The sequence below is a fragment of the Nelumbo nucifera genome, chromosome 6, assembly GCF_055504915.1.
Source record: "Nelumbo nucifera cultivar China Antique chromosome 6, China Antique-T2T, whole genome shotgun sequence".
Taxonomy (NCBI): Eukaryota; Viridiplantae; Streptophyta; class Magnoliopsida; order Proteales; family Nelumbonaceae; genus Nelumbo; species Nelumbo nucifera.
The window spans coordinates 30,251,420-30,271,587 of record NC_142654.1 but is presented as its reverse complement, the minus strand read 5'-3'; positions in this window follow the sequence as shown (position 1 = coordinate 30,271,587).

Sequence of the window (20,168 nt, the reverse complement as noted above, 5' to 3'; positions counted from 1 at the left end):
ATAATATATTATGTAAAATATAATTATATGATAATATATAGTATATAATATATTAATAAAATAAATAATTGTTTTCAATTTTATTATACTAATTTATTTAATTATTGTATATATAAGCAGTTGTATACACCAAAATTCGTATAAAATTAAAATTTTAATTTTGTTCAATTTTTTTAAATAAATAGACAAAAATAACTTTGGCCCGACCCTTGGCACAGCATGAGCCCACACGGGCTTGGGCCATGGACCGTGCTGGGCTGACCCCCAAACTATTCACTAGGGAGGGTGTGACGGCCCACAGGTCAGCACAGCACTACCCACTTTACACCTCTAACGTTGGATGCATTACTGCTATTACTCCAGTGAACGAGGTTGTCCTCGTTACTACATCGGATATTACTAGCTTGAGGGACGTTAATAGGGTAACGGGTCTCATCAAATGTGATGGAAGCAAAGATATAAAGATGATTCTAAACCCGTCAAATGTGATGGAATCGAAGATATAAATATGATTCTAAATAGAATGCAAACATATTTGATAAGAGGAGAGGATATGGTGTCAGTTCTTGATGTTTGGGAAAATGTTGGGGTTGCCGTTGTTAGGGGACAGGTGGTTGCAGAGGATTCAGAGGTGATTCATTGTACAAATCAAGGGTATCCTCTTGTTTTAAATAACTAGTGGAATGGCCTGTGCGATGCACGAGGTATTTGATATTGATGGTGATGTTTGACTATGCTTTTACATCTCGGGCATAGATGAAAGTTCATATACCATTTAAGTCCTAGGACAATTATATAATACATGAAAAAAAAGACTATCCTCACAAAATGCCAAGACCTGAGTTTTATAATTATAAAATGTTGGCTGCAAATGCATTAGATTGAAACATTAATGCATCAAATCAATGATAATATTACATTCAATGACATTATATACAGATACAGTTCATCCCAATGAAACACAAAATTTATGGAGAATTGTAGATGCTACTCTTAATTGATCTCCAATTTTGTGATAACCTAAAACTTATGAAAATAATTACTATTAATGGTTAAAGTAAACTAAGCTGTTGTGTTAATTAATTTACTCGATTAACTATTGAATAGCAGAAATCATTATCTAAGATGACTATTAAAAACTTACATTTAAGCCTAAAAACATTTTCCTTATCCTTTTTAACCAAGAGGAGATAAAGAAATTAGTTGGAAGCAAAATTTATCAACCAACCACTAGAGTAACATTTATGCAAATACCTTATAAGCACGTTGAGCACCTCTGCACATTTGTCCAAGAATAAAACAATCAGACGATTCATAATGTGTCACAATGTTGCATACAACTGGGGAGATGAGTTTCAGGCCCTACTTAACAATTGCACACATGATAACAAACAGTCCCAGTGGCCAAATGCCCTTATAAGACATGGGCCTAACTGACAAACATGTGTAGGGCTCGTGGAATGAAATTTCTGTATTTTGTGTAATTTTTGTTATATTTTTTCATTTTTATATTTTTCTATAACTTCTTGTTTTATTCTACAATTTCTATTCATTTTTCTGTAATTTATGGTTTTCTTGTTTGTTGTAATTTTTGTTATTTTTCATCAGTTTTTATAATTTTCTACATTTTTTGTGTATTTTTTTGTTTTTTGTAATTTATATTATGTTCTTCATTTTCTATCTTTATTTGTACATTATGTATTTTTTATAGTTATATTTTTCGAGAATTTATGTATTATGTGAAAAATTAATGGATTGGGTAGGTTGGGTTGGGTTATGGTGGGTTTGGGTTAAACCCAAAATGGGTCATTAACAAGTTGATGGGTCAGGTACCCACCCAATGGCTTTTTAGAAAAGACATTTTTTTTCCAACAACTATCATGCACCCTCATATAGAATTGGAATATGTTGGAAAAACCAAAAAACTAAGGGGTATTGGTTTGAAAAATCTGGGTTTTTCGACCACACTAACTGAATCATTCTCATTTTTTATATATGGTAATAGATATAAATTCTTATTTTATTCTACAGTTTTTGTTCATTTTTTTGTACTTTATGGGTTTTCTTTGTATTTTGTAATTTATGTTTTTTCTTCGATTTTCTATATTTTTTTTGAAAACTTTCTCTATGTTTCTTTGTTTTTTTTTTGTAATTTATATTATTTTCTTCATTTTTTTGTGTTTTTTTCACAATTATTTTGCAATGACAATATATACAATTAGAAAAAAAAAAATAGAAAGTTTACGGTAAAATTAGAAAGTAATATAAGTATGTTTAGAGCAAACCAATTGCAACATTCTCATTTTTTTTTGTAATTTACATGTATTTCTTTATTTTTGCAATTTATATTATTTTTTCCATTTTATGTTTTTCATAATTATTTTTCAATGACAATATATATAATGGAAAAAAATAGAAAGTTGAGGGTAAAGTTGGAAAGTAAAATAAGGGTATTTCGACCAAACCAATTGCAACATTCTCATTTTTTAGTACTAAATTAATATTAAGCCCATGATAGGATTAATATTATCTAACTAAACTTAATATTAATTCAATAAGATGTGTCTTTTGTGTTCTTTTCAATGTTTGGTGTTTAGATGTGATGGTGCGCAATCCGGTCGGTCCTAGCTGCCGGTGACCTTGCCTCTGACGGAGCTAAAGAGGCCTGAAACAGGGAAGAAACTGGAGTTTTCCGAGGAGGTACCCAGTATGAATACTCCGAAGCTCAAGTTAATACTCTTGAGGAGGCAAGGGAAAATAATAGATTTGAAGACCAGAAAGCACAAACATCATATACCTCATTCTCTGGGGGAAGAAGGTCTTTTATAACCACCTGGTGCACTTACTCCCCAGTTTCTGCCAAGTCAGGTATAACCGCCTCTGTGGGGGGCAGGCATAACCGCCATTGTCCTCTCTGTCAGGGCCGTCTCTGCCACAACTGAGATGGCGGTGGCAGGTGGCCGTTACGGCGTGATTTCCATCTGTCAGACCCAGACTAGTCAGGTGCGTTGCTTCAGAGTACAGATCTATCAGACATGGTTTCACAGTTGCGCGACCTGGAGCCGAGGTGTCGGAGTGGTGCATGAGGTGAAGCCTTGAGTTCGAATGAGTATCCTACTGTCCCGAAGTGCTGGCATATGGTCCGAACTGACACGAGATGGGCTAGTTCGGACCTTGCCCCTCGGACTTCGCTATTAGCCTCGGGATCCTTTAGGGAGAGCTCGGGTTTCTCCTCCTAGGAAGTGCGGGTCCCTTTTGGGGAGTTCGGGCCTCTTCTCGGGGAGCTCGAGAGTTTGGGCCTCTTCTTGGGGAGCTCGGGAGTTTGGGCCTCTTCTTGGGGAGCTCGGGAGCTGCCATGTCACGTCGCCGTGTCGACCTGGTGTTCTTCCACGTGTCGCACAGCCAAGGGGTCGGGTCAAATTTACCTCCATCAATTGCCCCCCACTCCCCATGCTCGGGGTCTTGACCCGGCATGGGGAGTTCATAGACTGACGGGTGGATTTGCTCCATGGCGTGCTTAGTCCAGCTCGGAGATTTCCCAGTCTGATCTGCTTACGTTCTTGGCTTAACCAGGGTTAGCACGGCTCGACCGGAGTCAGCCTGGGTCGGGTACAGCTCACGCGCAAACGTCAAGCGATTTATCAGCTATCGGACATAAAAAATTAGCGCTAAATTGATTTCACCTGGGGGTCGCGCAACCGGTTTTCCTGAGAGCCGTTGTATGGCTTTGATCTCGACCGTTGATGAGCGGGTACAGCGGCTATAAATAGTGGGGTCCCTGGTCACTTTTCCTTTGCCAATTTTCGACGATCGTTCCTTGAGCTCGCGCCCAAAGTCCTCAACCCACGTCAGTTTCCTTAGTTCAGTAGTGTTTTCTTTGGTGAGTCTCCCTTAGCCTTTTCAAATTCATTTTCTTTCCTTTTGCGATGTCTAGTTCGGTAACTTATAGGTAATATCGCCTTAGGTTGACAATGTTCCAAGCTCGGGGTATTTGCCTACCCTCCAGGGTCTCGAGCTCGTACGCTCCTCCGAGTGCTCTCTTTACTCGGTAGGGTCCTTCTCAGTTTGGCCCGAATTTGCCAACGCTAGGCACCATAACTTTACGAAGGACCAGGTCACACCGACGCGGAGGTTCCGCTTCTTGACTCTGGCGTTATAGTACCAAGCTACTCTTTGCTGGTAAGCTGCAGTCCTAATGTACGTGAGGTCCCTTACTTCATCGAGTAGATCGAGGTTGGTACGTAGCTCATCTTCGTTTGTCTTATCATTGTATGCTTCCAGTCGTAGCGTAGGTACTTCAATTTCCGCAGGGATTACCGCTTCGGCGTTGTAGGTGAGGTTAAAGAGGGTCTCTCCCGTGGCGGTTTTTTCCGTAGTTCGGTAAGCCCATAGGACACTGGGTAGCTCGTCTGCCCACAACCCTTTAGCTCGGTCTAGCCGCGCCTTCAGTCCGCGGATGATGGCTCTGTTTGTGACTTCGGCTTGACCATTTGCTTGAGGGTGTGCGAACGAAGTGAAGTTCTGCCAGATTCCCATGTCTTGGCACCAATTCTAGAATTTGATGTCCTCGAACTGCTTGCCGTTGTCGGAAATTAGTACCCGGGGTAGCCCAAAGCGGCACACAATGTTCTTCCAAAAGAAGTTTTGGACGTTACGGGCTGTGATCGTTGCCAGGGGTTCAGCTTCTACCCACTTGGTGAAGTAATCCACTGCTACCACTAGGAACTTCCTCTGGCCTGTCGTTGGTGGAAGCGGTCCAAGTATGTCGATGCCCCATTGTGCGAAGGGCCACGGGCTGGTGAGATACTTGAGGTCAGTGGCAGGTTGGTGGTGAATATTGGTGTGCTTCGGGCATTTGTCACATTTTCTAATGAGCTCAATGGCATCTGCCTTCATTGTTGGCCAATAATACCCCTGTCGAAGTGTCTTTTGGGCGAGGGCCCTACCCCCCAAGTGTCCGCCGCATAGACCCTCATGAGTGTCACAGAGTACGAGCTCGACTTTGGTAGGTCGCAAGCAACGCAGGTAGGGGAGCGTGTAGGATCTTCGGTATAGCCGTTCGTCTATCATGACGTATTTGGCTGTCTAGCGCTACACCCTTCTGGATGCATTGCGATCTGCAGGGAGGGTCCCGTGTAGCAAGAAGCTCGTGAGCGGGTAAATCCAGCTCGGCTCTGCTTGAACGACGGGAGCGACCTCCTCTGCCCCCTGAGAATGCTAGGCCGAGGCAGGTCCTCTATGTACACGGTTCTCATGGTGATGTCGCTGGTGCTGGCTAATTTGGACAGGGTGTCAGCCTCAGCGTTCTCCGACCTAGGGATTTGACTGATGAAGTGTGACTGGAAGTTGAGCAGGGCCTCTCTGACTTTGGCTAAGTAGGCGACCATGGTTGGCTCGCGTGCTTCGTACTCGCCAATGACTTGGTTGACCACGAGTTGGGAGTCGCTGCAGATAATGATGTGCTTGGCTCTTACCTCTCTGGCTAAGGCTAATCCATCTATCAACGCCTCGTATTCTGCTTCATTGTTAGATGTCACAAACTCAAAGCGTAGCGCGTACTCCAATTTTGAGCCACTTGGGTCGTGCAGGACTATTCCGGCTCTGCTGCCTTATTGGTTCGAGGAGCCATCTACGTGAAAGATCCAGGGCTCCTCATCCCAGTTCGCGCTTGGCCTAACTAGGAGAGATGCCACACTTGCTGCTACCTCACGGGGCTCGGACTCCACCGGCCTGAGAGCTTCGGGCTCACCCGAATTGGGGATCTCGTGCTCAACCGGTCTAGGAACTTCGGAGCCGAACATGCACTCAGCGATGAAATCTGCTAAGGCTTGAGCCTTAATAGCAGTTCGCGGCTTATACTGGAGGTCGTACTCGTTGAGCTCAATGACCCACTTCGTCAACCGACCAAAGACCTCGGGCTTGAGTAAGACTTGCCTCAAAGGTTTGTCGGTGAGGACGATAACTGTATGAGCCTAGAAATATGGGCGGAGCTTCCGAGTTGTAGTTACCAGTGCGTACGCTAGCTTTTCTATCTGTGGGTATCTCGTCTCTGCTCCCTGCAAAATCTTACTAACGTAATAGATGGGTCGTTGGACCCGATCTACTTCCTTTATTAGTACCGAATTGACCACTTCGTCGCTTGCCGAGAGGTACAATTCAAAGACATTGCCCTCCTCGGGCCGAGTTAAGATCGGTACGCTAGCGAGGTATTTCTTGAGCTCGTCAAACGCAAACTGGCAGTCCTGGGTCCATTCAAACCCTTTGTTCTTAATTGCCTTAAAGAAAGGCAGGCAGCGGTCCGCCGACTTGGACATGAAGCGGCTCAAGGCAGCTATGCGGCCATTTAGTCTTTGGACCTTTTCAACTTCCGAGGTGGTCTCATATCTAAGATGGCCTTAATCTTATCCGGGTTGGCCTCGATGTCGCACCGGTTAACGATGTATCCTAGGAACTTGCCCGAGGTGACACCGAAAGCACACTTGTTTGGATTCAGTTTCATGTTAAATTGTCTCAGAACTTGAAATTCAGAATGCAAGTCTTGTATTGATTTGTGTGAGAATTGAGTCTTGACGACCATGTCGTCTACATAACACTCTACTTTTCTGCCAATTAACGACTCAAACAATTTATTTACAAGCCTTTGAAAGGTTGCCCCAGCATTTTTCAATCCGAAGGGCATAACCTTGTAACAATATAGACCGAATTCTGTGATGAAGAAAGTCTTTTCCTTGTCGGATGGGTCCATTCTGATTTGGTTGTAGCTCGTATAGGCGTCTAAGAAGCTCAGCAACTTGTGCCCCGAGGTTGTGTCCACCAAGCGGTCGATTCTGGGCAGTGGGAAGCAGTCTTTTGGGCAGGCTCGGTTTAGGTCGGTATAGTCGATGCACATGCGCCACTTACCGTCGGCCTTCTTTACCAGAACGGGGTTGGCTACCCAGCTCGGGTAATGGACTTCTCTTATGAAGTCGGCTGCGAGGAGCTTTGCGACCTCCTCATCGACTGCTTTCCAACGCTCCGGGGCTAGGCTGCGTTTCTTCTGTCTAACGGGCCTAACTACAGGATCAGTATTGAATCTGCGAGTCATAAGGTTAGGGTCTATGCTGGGCATCTCGGCCGCGGACCATGCAAAAACATCTAAATTTTGAAGTAAGAAACTTACTAGCTCAGATCGTAGGGGTTCCTGGACGGAAGCACCGATCTATAGCGTCCAGGCTGGGTCTGTTGCTGAAGTCGGGACAGCGACTATTTCTTCCGTGGGAGTAGCTCATTCTTCGCCTTGCTCTGTAGGCCGCTCCAGTTCAAGGTCGTCGGCCACCTTGGTCTTTCCCTTCAGGGCAGCAACATAGCACTTGCGGAACTCGAGCTGGTTGCCCCGCGCTACCCCCACTCCAAAGTCTGTAGGGAACTTCATTGCCAAATAATAAGTGGAGACCACCGCCCGTAGGACATAGGTGATTGGTCGTTCTATTATGGCATTGTATGGGGAGGGGGTCACGACTACCAGGAAGTTGTGGTTAAGTCTGACTGCGCAGGGCCATGTGCCGACTTCCACAGGTACCATCACTTTCCCAAGGGGCCTGACTTCTTCTCCGTTGAAGCCCACCAAAGGAGTGTTCGCGGGCCTCAAGTTGTCACCCTACAACTGAAGCTGGTCGAACGCAGATTTGAAGAGAATATCCGCCGAGCTGCCGGAGTCAACCAGTACGCGCCTGACCTCGAAGTCATTGATCCTTAGCTTGATTACAAGCGCGTCATCGTGGGGGTAGTGGACCCCTCACGCATCGTCCTCCATGAAGAAAATGGGTTCTTCTGTCTTCGGCCTCTTCGGAGGATTCTGTTCTTCTCGGGCAGCCTCGCGAACCGACGCCCGGGCTGCTGCTGAAGTACAACCTGCAACGACCGAACCTCTCACTATCACATGGATGGTGCCCCGAACTGGCCTCTCTTCAGGAGGCTGCCTCTGCGACTGCTTGGCCGGCCTGCTACTGGACTCGGGAGCATCCTTACCATGCTCCCCTTATCGACCTGCCTTATTATTATTATTATTATTATTATTTTGTACAAAGTTCCTTAAATATCCGTGACGGATGAGCTCTTCTATCTTGTCGCAGAGGTTCTTACAATTCTTAGTACTATGACCGTGATCTCTGTGAAAACTACAATACAGATTCTTATTCCTTTCATTGGGATTGCCCCTCAAAAGAGGTGGCCACTTCACGTACGGGGCGTCCTTGATCGCCATTAGGATCTCGGCCCGCTTCGCATTCAGCGGGGTGTAATCAGCTCGCTCGACCGTAGGAGCTCGAAACAGCTGAGTTGGCTTTGCACCCCAAGTTGAGTCCTTCTTTCGGCTGTCCCCTTGGATGGAGGCTTCTTTTCTCTTTCTTTTTTCGGGCGCGCCCTCGCCCTTCTGATTGACTTCCTCTTCCGTGGATATGAACTTGTCCGCGAGCTTGAGGAAGGCAGTAATGGTTTCCGGCTGGTTAACAACCATGTGCCACTTGAAATCTTTATGGGTCACACCCTTCTTGGCCGTGGCAAGTCGCACCGCAGGGTCTAGGCGCGGTATCTGCATGCACGCGTCATTAAACCATTTGATGTAGCTTCGGATGAAATATCTCTCTCTCTGAACTATTCCGAGGAGGCTTTCCTCAGTCCGCGGACACCGCTTGCTCGTGATGAAATGGGACGTGAAGGCTTGTGCGAACTGCGCCCAACTTCTTATTGAGCCGGGTGCGAGGTTCCGGTACCATGTGTGGGCTACTCCTCTGAAGGTGGTGGAGAAGGCCGTGCACATGCAAGACTCACTGGCCCTTGCTAGGTGCATCTGCGACTGGAAGGCATCCACGTGATCATTTGGATCGAACGACCCGTCATACTTATCGAGAGGGGGGAGTTTGAAGTCTTTAGGCATTGGAACTGCCAGGAGCTCGGGAGACAGGGGGAGGGGACTGAGAGGAGAGGAACTTTAACTTCACCCAAGCTTACCTCTTCCCGGCCTTTGAGCTTGGGCAGGCTGTGGGTAGTAGCTCGGTGAGCTCGGCGGCGGTGTCTTTGTTTCTTAGTCGGTTCCGCATTGGTGCTGCTCGCCTCCGTACTACCAGGGATCATTTGCGCAGGAAGCAGCTCGGGTTGCTGGCGATGGCTGCAGACAGATGGGTTTTGCTTAAAGTCCGCAGCCAAGACCTTGAACCGGTTCTCCAGAAGCGGGGCTTCAGACTATGATTGCCGGGGGCAATGTAGACCTGGCGAGTTGGGGTCCTCCCGACCTGACCACTCGCGGCGAGACCGGGGTGGCCGGTCTTCCCTTTCTGCCGCGGGAGGAGGCTTAGCTCTTAGGGGGGTTCTGGGAAGCCTCTCCTTGGCAAGAAGGGCATTCCCCTTGGTGGTGAGGCTTAGCTTGTCTCGGGACCGGGTGTCGGGGGGGAAGCTAAGCTGGGGGAACTGCTGTTGATAATGATAATGGGAGGCGTGATGTAGCGCTTGCTGCTAGTAGAGCTGGTTCTGCTGAATCTGTTGTACTTGGGCTTGCAAGGCCTGCATGCACTGCATCAAATCGTCAAGCTGGTTCTGCCTGGCCGCCAGAGGGACAATAGTTGGTTCAGCAAAGATTGTCTCAACAGAAGGGGGAAGGGGAACACTCACAGGCGCCACTGCTCGTTGCATGTTCAGGCTAGGAACCCCATCCACCAAAAGGGGAATGGTGAACTGTCCAATGCAGACCACAGGGACCTGGGGTTGTTCCCTGGTGTTGTCCATCTCCATGCTGCGTCCGGCGTTGCTTGAAGAAGCCATGGATGCTGGGTTTTCGGAAAAAAGGTACTGTGAAAGCTTAGAGGGAGGCTTTTAGAAGTGATTTCCCACAGACGATGCCAAATGATGGTGCGCAATCCGGTCGGTCCTAGCTGCCGGTGACCTTGCCTCTGACGGAGCTGAAGAGGCCTGAAACAGGGAAGAAATTGGAGTTTTCCGGGGAGGTACCCGGTATGAATACTCCGAAGCTCAAGTTAATACTCTCGAGGAGGCAAGGGAAAATAATTGATTTGAAGACCAGAAAGCACAAACATCACATACCTCATTCTCTGGGGGAAGAAGGTCTTTTATAACCACCTGGTGCACTTACTCCCAAGTTTCTGCCAAGTCAGGTATAACCGCCTCTGTGGGGGGCAGGCATAACCGCCATTGTCCTCTCTGTCAGGGCCGTCTCTGCCACAACTGAGATGGCGGTGGCAGGTGGCCGTTACGGCGTGATTGCCATCTGTCAGACCCAGACTAGTCAGGTGCGCTACTTCAGAGTACAGATCTGTCAGACATGGTTTCACAGTTGCACGACCTGGAGCCGAGGTGTCGGAGTGGTGCACGAGGTGAAGCCTTGAGTTCGGATGAGTATCCTTCTTTCCCGAAGTGCTAGCATATGGTCCGAACTGACACGAGATGGGCTAGTCCAGACCTTGCCCCTCGGGCTTCGCTATTAGCCTCGGGATCCTTTAGGGAGAGCTCGGGTTTCTCCTCCTAGGAAGCACGAGTCCCTTTTGGGGAGTTCGGGCCTCTTTTCGGGGAGCTTGGGAGTTCGAGCCTCTTCTTGGTGAGCTCGGGAGCTTGGGCTTCTTCTTGGGGAGCTCGAGAGCTCGGGAGTTGAGGCCTTGGATATGGCCATGCCACGTCGCCGTGTCGACCTGGCGTTCTTCCACGAGTCGCACAACCAAGGGGTCGGGTCAAATCTTCCTCCATCAAGATGATTTCACATGCAATTTGTTAATCCTAAGTGAGGTTCATGAGTTTTACTTTTTATTCTAAATATCAGGGTGAATTTATACAATAATTGATTGATATATGATTTCAGCAAAAACATAAATAATGACAAATTTTTGGTTATGGGATCTCCGACCACCATTTAGCAGTCCTTACGTGTCTTGTTTGTAATTGATGAGAATTTATGGGTGGTTGCAATGAGTTAAATGAAAATAGTAGATAGCAACAAGGTCACCATCGGAGAGGGTATGTGGCCATTTATGATAAGATCAAATACTTAAGCGATCAAAAAAGAATTTTGGAAAACAAAAATTGTTGAGGGTAAAGATGGAAAGTAAAATTAAGATACAACCATATTAACAGTTTACATTCTTATTTTTTATCGTTAGAAAAAGTTTGATGGACAGCCTCATAAATCATGATAGTTAAATTAAATATTGGAAAAAACAAAAATTGTAGAGGGTAAAAAGGGAAAATAAAATCAGTCTTTTTTAATAAAAGTTGTTACCATCTCATTTTTATAAATGGTACAGATGGTATAAAAGTTTGATGGACAGCCTCATAAATCATGATAATTAAATTAAATATCGGAAAAACAAAAATTGTAGAGGGTAAAAAGGGAAAATAAAATTAGTCTTTTTGCCTAAAAGTTGTTACCATCTTATTTTTATAAGTGGTACAGAAATCTGCCAACGTTAGCAGGAATGGCATTTGAACTAACAACATAGAGGCTTGTTGAGAAGGATAGCAAGAAGACGGTGATGGTTGGAGAGGAGCCAAAGAAGCGCAGACTTTTCTCGTTTTTTGGTCGTTAGGAAGCTGAATTTCATACATTTGCTAAACAGTTTTTTTTAATTTAATTCATTGGATCACAATGATTTAGGCTTTGTTTTCCTTGTCTATTTCCCGTCGAGTGATCAACAAGTTTGTTAACAGCCTTATGGGAACTTCGACCGTTGTTCACTTGTTACAGCGGCAAGTCAAATTATAGCGTTATCATCGTCATTCTTTGGCTATATTCTGATATCTGGTTGTGGGCTCCGAAAAGTTCATGATTAACTCAACAAAATTGAGTCATCACCCATTTTTTTAGAGGAAATGGGCCATCATTTTTATATTCAAAAATCGATTACTTGCTTTGATAGTGATTTCGTTCTTCGTCAGGAATGGCATCTAACTAGGAGATTTTGGATCCTAATGATTGGGAGAGGGAAGGTGTTAAGCACCCTCTCTCCAAACTGTTGTAGCAGTCCAATACGAGAGTTGTTCATGCTTAATTTTTAATAAAATGACACTGAAAATAGTTGCTCAATCAGACGAAAATACACCCAACTTCACTTAGGATTGATTTGAGGTGATGTTATAGGCATGTATCGGCACTTATAAATAGTGTTAATGCCTTTTTTTTTTTTTTTCAAATTTTGGTTTCTAGGAAGCTAAAAATAGGTTTTTTTATTAAAAAAAGGTAGGGTTCCATATCTTTTTCAAAAGATACGATACGATATACGCCCAATACGGGGCGTATCATATCAATACTTTAAACCTTGGTTATAGGGTCTTAGGTACTGATTTCCCTAAGACCCTCGCCTCTCTACCTCTTTTTCTCAATCTAGAAGAAACTATGAATGCAAGTTTCTCATGGTTTTGGGACTTCAAACAAAGCTAGAACCAAACTGAAATAGAGACTACAAATTCAGGTTTAAATGTTAAAATGAGAAGTTTGCCTCTCATGTACGATCTTGATGGGAGTTTTCCAGCAATCGGAATAAGTTCAAAGAAGCTCAAATGAGATACTAGGATGAATGGTGCACTTTTTTGTTTCAAATCTTGCAAATGAAAACAGAGGGACGAATTTGAAGTTTATGCTCTGAATGCTTTGGGATTTTATGTGACTGAAGGCATCTCAGAGATTAGGAAATGCTCTTTCAGGCCTCTCCTCCCCTTTTAGATCTCTCTTATCTTTCTAAAATTTTCCCCAAAGTTCTCCCCCCTCTAGCTTCTCCCCTCCAGCTCGAATTGGGTCTATATTTATAGAGAAGAAGAGGGGAAGAGTTCCGAAATTCATCCAATCAGAGAGCCTAGACTTGAAGACAAGTTTTTTACAAAAATGAGTAAAGATTTTTGAAAGGAAATTGTGTCCAATCAAGCTTTCTTCTTTGGTGAAAGGTCTTTTTCAATTTGAGGGTGGTTTTAATGGGTTTTGTGCATCCAATGGTAGCTTGGGGCATGTCTGTCATAGTAGTCTCATATTTGGGGTTGTCAGTGGTAGAAAATATAAATTTGATGAACTTTTAAAAGTTGTCTTTTTCTTAGTTTTAAGTGGGGTACCTTTGGGTTTTGGGGTTTTTAGGTCTATTAGGTTTAATTGCACTAGTCTAAGTGTTTGAACAGGTCAAGAATGGGACTGACATCAACCATCACACTTCTGACGTATTGAGGTTTTTTGGGTCTTTGAACACAGTAGTGAGGTTTGATTGGCCAAATAGGGCCGAGATGATGGAGATCTATGACTGACAAGTACGAATCAATAAGATTTGTTGAAATAGAACATTTGCTTGATGAAATATTAAATGGGGGAATTTTGGGATGAAATTTGGTTGGTAGGCACTCTTGAACGTCTTGAATCTAATGGAAGTGATAGATTTAGGTTTATCAATTAATGTAAAGGCCTGAAGTGGAATTTCACTTTCTTAATGGTCTAATGGAGGAGTTTGATCATGAAATTAAGAAATTCAGCATGCTGGGGTTTTTTGGTTTCCAAACACAATGGTAAGGTTTGATTAGTCAAATGAAGTTGGGATGATAGGTGATAAGCTTTAATCAGTGAGATTTGCTAAAATTAAGATTTGACTTGATGGTGGGTCAAACTAGGGAACTTTGAGCTAAAATTTAGTGGGTAGGTACGGATTAAGGTGAGAAGTCAAGTGGATGGTTCTGGTCTAAAAATATGGTTAATCCAGGTTTTTCTAATTTTAGTTGTGTAGGGTCGTCAGGATGGGATCTTGGTGCTTTTGAGGTTGATCGTTGTAGACTTGTAGTAGAATTCGCTTGTTGATTGTATCTTAGTGATCTTTAGGCGATGGATGTGTGAGATCAAGACTGTCAGAAAGGAAGTTGGCATGATGAACGATGGATGTGTGACTAATTTATAGTTTCCTAGGTCTATAAGTTATATTTGATTAGATGCCGATGTTGATCTTGAGGTTTTCATTTATCCTATGGATTGTGTCAAAAGAGAGAATTTTGGCTTTGTAAAGTCTTAATTTGATATGGTTGTGATTCCAAGTTTTTTGGTCTAAAAGGAGGGTATAAAGAAGTAGGGTGAAGGGATCAAGAAAAAATTGGGCATTGACACCAATGAAAAACCATTTATGGTTTTCACGATATTTCCATTTTTGTTTAAGCGCCTTGACGTAGTTGTATGTGAATTGTGAAGAAGGTTCGAAGGATTTTAAATAAGTGATGTAGGACATGAAGGAGAAAGTCCTATAGACTACTACAAAGTCATTGAAATTTGAGAAAGTGATTAGAGATCTTGTACGAATCATAAGAAAATTATATAATATGTGAATGACATTTTTTGTCCTTTTATATGATAATATTTGTTTACGATTTTGGACCAACTTGACATTTTTTTGGAAGTTTAGGTACTATAGTGACACGGTTTGAAGTTTGGATACTAACTTGACACTACCTCTAAAGTACAGGGTACGGATCTAGAATTTTACTAAAAAATGTTAGCATTCTCCATTTTGACCCATCGGTAAGGTGCTCACAGTTCAGTTAACCGATCCATGGGCTTATTTTTTGAAACCGAACCAGGGTTACTGATAACCAAAATTGAGCCAAAGCCGATCAATTAACTGGTTGATCGGTTCGGTTCGTCAGTTCATCGCTTTTTTATTATTTACAATATATATTATAAAATTATATATAAATATATAATAAAACACTAGAAATATATATATAATTATATTTTAAATAATAAATAATATATTATATATTATAATATATATTTATATATAATACGTATTTATTAATTTATGATGTATAGAAAATATAAAAAATATATAATATACATAAAATCTATACAAATATATGTATAGAGTCGGTTTGGTTAACCGCCAATTCTCTATTTTGGTTAACCGAAACCGAACCGATTGGTTTGGTTAACATAATTTTTGATCGATTTGGTTTTTCGGTTGTTCTTGCTCACCCTTACCCATCAGTCAATCCCCCACATTTTAAAATTGAGCCGAAGGCCAGTCTGTTTTTGCCTTTAGGTCACAGGTTATTAGCCCAACCATCATGTCATGTTAGCATATATATATGTATGTATGTATGTATATGAACCGTTTTTGCCTCGAGTCACAAATCACTAGCAGGGGTAGAGCTAGGGGTTGCAGAGGAAAGGCATACCCCCATGCCTTTAAAATACCCATAATAGTCATTTAAATTCTTCTTAGATTTTGGCCTCCCTAAATATAAAATCCTAGCTCTGCCCTTGGTCATTGGTTCAACCATTCGGTCAAATGGGTCAAACTATGCTATGTCAGCAAAAATACACACACATGATGTACACTCCATGCCTTTTCTAGTCCAAGTTATAATGTGGGGCCTTTTCTAATCCAAATTATAATGCAGGAGAGGGTTTTATGTTGATATGAGAACAGGTTTCTCTTTCTTGTAGTTGCCATTTATCTTATTTTTAAATCTCTTTTGTTGTTTGTTTTCTTTAGTCTCTCACCTTTCTTTGTACTGTCTCACGCCCCATGTCCATTTCATGGCTTCCAAAGATATTCTTTGTGATTCATCCAAACCGTTATTACCAAGCATTGTAGAACCTGTTGCCACTCATCGAGAAAACGTCCTCCCAATCTAGGATTAGATTCAATAGTTGATCTTTTCGATGTTCATTGAACACCGATCAACCAAGGTGGTTAGGAAGACATGACCGCTATAGTTTGGCGTCATGATCATAAATTTATTCTAGACTACCCCACTAATGCCTACATTGTTAAGTTTCCATGAACTTATGATTTTCGTTGGCAATTTTAGGTTTTTGTTGGCAATTTTGGCTTAGGCTAAAGTCCATATTTAGAACTGAGCAAAATTTAGGTTTTTGGAATCAATTTGGGTTTAGGATAAAGTTTATATGTATACTTGGTCATAGATTGGCCCTTGACTTGACCCAACTCATCTAATTTGTTGAGAGCAAAGGGGTTGAGAATTGTATTTGTGTGTATGTGCCTTTGGAGCGTGTGTGTGTGTGTTAAGAATGATCTTATTGAAGAGAATAATAATCAACCTTATAAAAAATAATTGAGACTCAATAGGGTTTTATTTTGACTTTTTATGTTTTTAATCATTTATTTTAAAAATAAATAACCACATGTTTAAGAAATGATAAGAGTTTCCTGTGAGTTGTTGTTCAAAAAATATATTTTAAAGGGAAAATGAAGTATTAGTGATTCACCAAAGTTTTTATATATTTATAGTTCTTTACATACAAATAGTAGAAAAAAAATTCTTTCATTTTTTAGTTATTGAGCTTCAAATTTATTCCTTTTTTGGCTAGTTGTAGCATAGACTTGGGATAAAATCCCACTTCCACTAGGGTTGGGGATTAAGGGCTTAGGGGAAGCACTACCCCCCGGTTCTATAGCCCTATAAAGCCAAAAATGTGCTTAGCTTGAGATCAATAACCAAGCTAAAGTGTTTTCTTATTGTATTTTATTATTGAACCAAAACAATCCATGACACAAATTACACTAAAATAATAAGAATTAGAGAGAAAAAACTCGATGACCCATGGAAAGGAGAAATGGTTTCTTTAAACTTTTATATAAGAAAAAGATTGGTTCACCCCATGTACTAGGCGGGAGAATTTGGATTTTTCACATTAGTTTGGGTCCAAGATGGGGTTCATGTTTAGAGTTTGTCCTTAACCTAACCCAATCCATCTAATTTACACCCCTACTTTATTACAGAGAGCCAAGAGGGATGAATAGATTTAAGAGGAAAAGAGGGATTTAATAGGGAGAGGAGATGTTACAAACATCGACTATTAAGGTGTGTGTGTGTGTGTGTGTGTGAGAGAGAGAGAGAGAGAGATTTAACAATGATCTTATTAGATAGTAAATATGGATTTTATGAGAGACAATGAAGACCCATGTGAGGTTTAATTTTGATTTATTATATTTTTAATGATTTATGACTTAATTTAAAATTAAATATGGACATTTATGAGAAAGGAAAAAGGGGAGGAGATACATGTGAGCTTTGTGGTGAGAGGACTCCTCACCTCCTATATTTCCTCTTTCTATTATATACTAGCAGTAACCTATGATGCATGGGCTTCTTTTTAAATATCTATAAGGGAAAAATGAAGTAATAGTGGTTCACCATAGTTTTTCTATATTTATAGTCTTTACATGTAAAACAGTAAAAAATAATAATTTTTCTTCTCTTTTTTAGTTATTGAGCTTCAAATATCATTGCCACTAAGGTTTGGGGGTTAAGGGTTTAAGGAATGGAATACCATCCGCTATAGTCCTATAAAGCCAAAAAATGTGCTTAACATGAGATCAATAGCTAGGTTAAAAAGCAATTCCAATTCGCATATTAAGGAATTTGAATATACTTACCACAAAACATTGTTGGCAACGCTCATCCTACTGCATGTTGAGAATATCGATGACCACAACACAACCGATGTTCCATGTGTGCAGCTAGGCAAATGTGGCAAAAATAGAGAAAAACCTAACATTCCATGACAAGGAGAAATGATTTTTTTAGACTTCTATACAAAAAGAGAATTAGTTCACCTCTTGAGCTGTAAGTGGGTTGTAGCACCTACAAGTCGGTCCATACTCTTGGGTCATGTTGAGTTTGGGTTTCGAGGCTCGCAAGCTAACATGACATGACCTACTGGCATGACACAACCCACTACGAGTTGCTCCAACCCGCTAAGGATATAGTCATTAAGGACCCCTGACAACTATTTTTTGCTTTTTTTTGGGGGTGGGGGGGGGGGGGAGTCACATGAATACCCCCCAATACTTATAAACAACTAGTTTGGGGTGATGTTTGTGTATTTTGGCTATGGGGAAGGAAGATGACAATAATGCTCCTAACAACTATATAACAACTAGCTTGGGCGGCATTTTAGTAAAGTGATAATTAACTTTTTGAAAGGCCAAAATACCCCTCCCAACAATTATAAAACACATAGTTTTAAGGGTATTTTGATTAATTAAATTAATTCCAATTCTTATGCTCTCCCATACCCTCATCTCATTTACTCTTAGTCTCTTGCTCCTTCCCAATTCTCAAATTTAAACAAGAACAAGGCTTGCTCAAGTAAACTTGAAAGAAGTACAATTCACAAGATCCATATAAGGCTTTCTTAACAACAAGAAGAAGGCTTGCTCAAATTTCAATAGTATGATTAAAAAGCCATTTGCAAGTAAACTTGAAAGAAGTATAAGCATACTTGAGTTATACATACAAATGTATGTGGTCCATCAAATGTAATGACCCACAATCCACATTAGTATTTTATAAGTTTTATTAATGACTAATCTTTGTATGGGTGAGTGTACCTAATGAAATATAAATTTGAATATTTTGAAAAGTAAAAAAAATTAGATATGAAGTTTAGAAACAAGTGTGGAGACAAATTAAAGCCCTTTGATCAAATTGGGGAGGTGAATGTTTTTCTATCGAATTTGGGGACTACCTAAAGGTCAATGTGATTTATATCACATCTGCCTCCTCTTGCTACACCACAATTAAATGGTGTATTAAAGAGAATCAAACTTTATTGGATATGGTTTGATCACTCCTCGTCCACCCTATATCATTTTGGGGACACACATTAGAGAATGCAATATACATACTAAATCGGGTTTCGACTAAATTAGTTCATAAGATCTATATAAGCATTGGACTGGTAAGATACAAAGTGTCAGACACTTTAAAGTATGGGGTTGTTCAACACATGTCAAAAAGACAGGTGCAAATAAAGTAGAATAAAAAACCAATTGTTGCCTATTTATAGGCTACCTTAAAGCTCCATTAGGTATCTCTTATATAACCATAGAGAAAAAAACCATATTTTAAACAATCATCAAGAAGTCATTATCGATATATAAAACTTAATGATAGTTACCTTCACTCTAAAAAAATGTTAATGCTAGTTGACTCCACTAAAAGAACAAAAATTCATTTCAAATGATACCACATAGATAAGGTGTTAAAACTTGACTTTAAATAAAAAAATATATATAAAGTGTTAAAACTTGATTTTAAATAAAAAATGGGTGTCAAACAAAATTTATGTGACTATATAAATAAAAGATTATTAGAATACTAGCCCATGCTTATAGAGTCATTCTCTAATTTTCTATTAAGACAATCAAACAACAAAGCGGAAAAAGAATAATTTTCCAAAAAAAAAAACACAATAGTGAGGGTGGGCTTTGTAAATTCTAAAACGGAATTATTTGAAATGACATGTCCTATGGACCAAGTTGACGAAACTGCAAAAATCATAGTTCTCCTGCTTTCATCACTTCTTTCACCGTGGGCCTTTTTTTGTAACCAAACTAGTACTACCGATTTTTGGAAAATTGGTAACCAAAACCAAATCGAAACCAATCGATTAACCGTCAGTTCGGTTCGTCGATTTTTTGGTTTTTTAATTTTTACAATATATATTATAAAAAAATATAAATATATAATAAAAAATTATATTTTAAATAATAAATAATATATCATATATTATAAATGTATATATTTATATATAATGCATATTTTTTAATTTATATATAATATATATGATATACATAAATATATAAAATATATAAAAATATATATATACCCGTCAGTTCAATTAACCGCCGATTTTCTATATTAATTAACCAAAACCGAACTACCTTCAGTTTTTTAAAACACCAAACCTAAATTGAACTGACCGATTCAATTAACCATTTTTTCAGTTCGATTTTGATCAGTTTTTTCCGTCGGTTCTATTTTCGGTTTTTTGCTCACCCCTAGAAAGAACTTTCACACTCGTAGAACTCCCAGTGAGTTTAAATCTGCCCCCAATGAATGCGCTCACAAAACGTTCCGTAGGATATTCCAATCGTGCCCAATAACAGTACGGAAGATGCTCTCAATCAACGCTTAGGTATGCATTTTGCGTACATTCAGTGGTGAGTGGTGATAGATGTGAATTCCTCGTAAGTCGCAACTGCTGATACACGTCACACGTACGTCCAAAAGAAAGATGAGATCATTAGATGATCCGCATACCGTTGGATCCACCACGACGGATCATCCTGAACGTCATACAAAGACACTTTTTCCCTTTTTTATTTAAAAAATAATAATTTTGCTAATTTTCTGTTTTT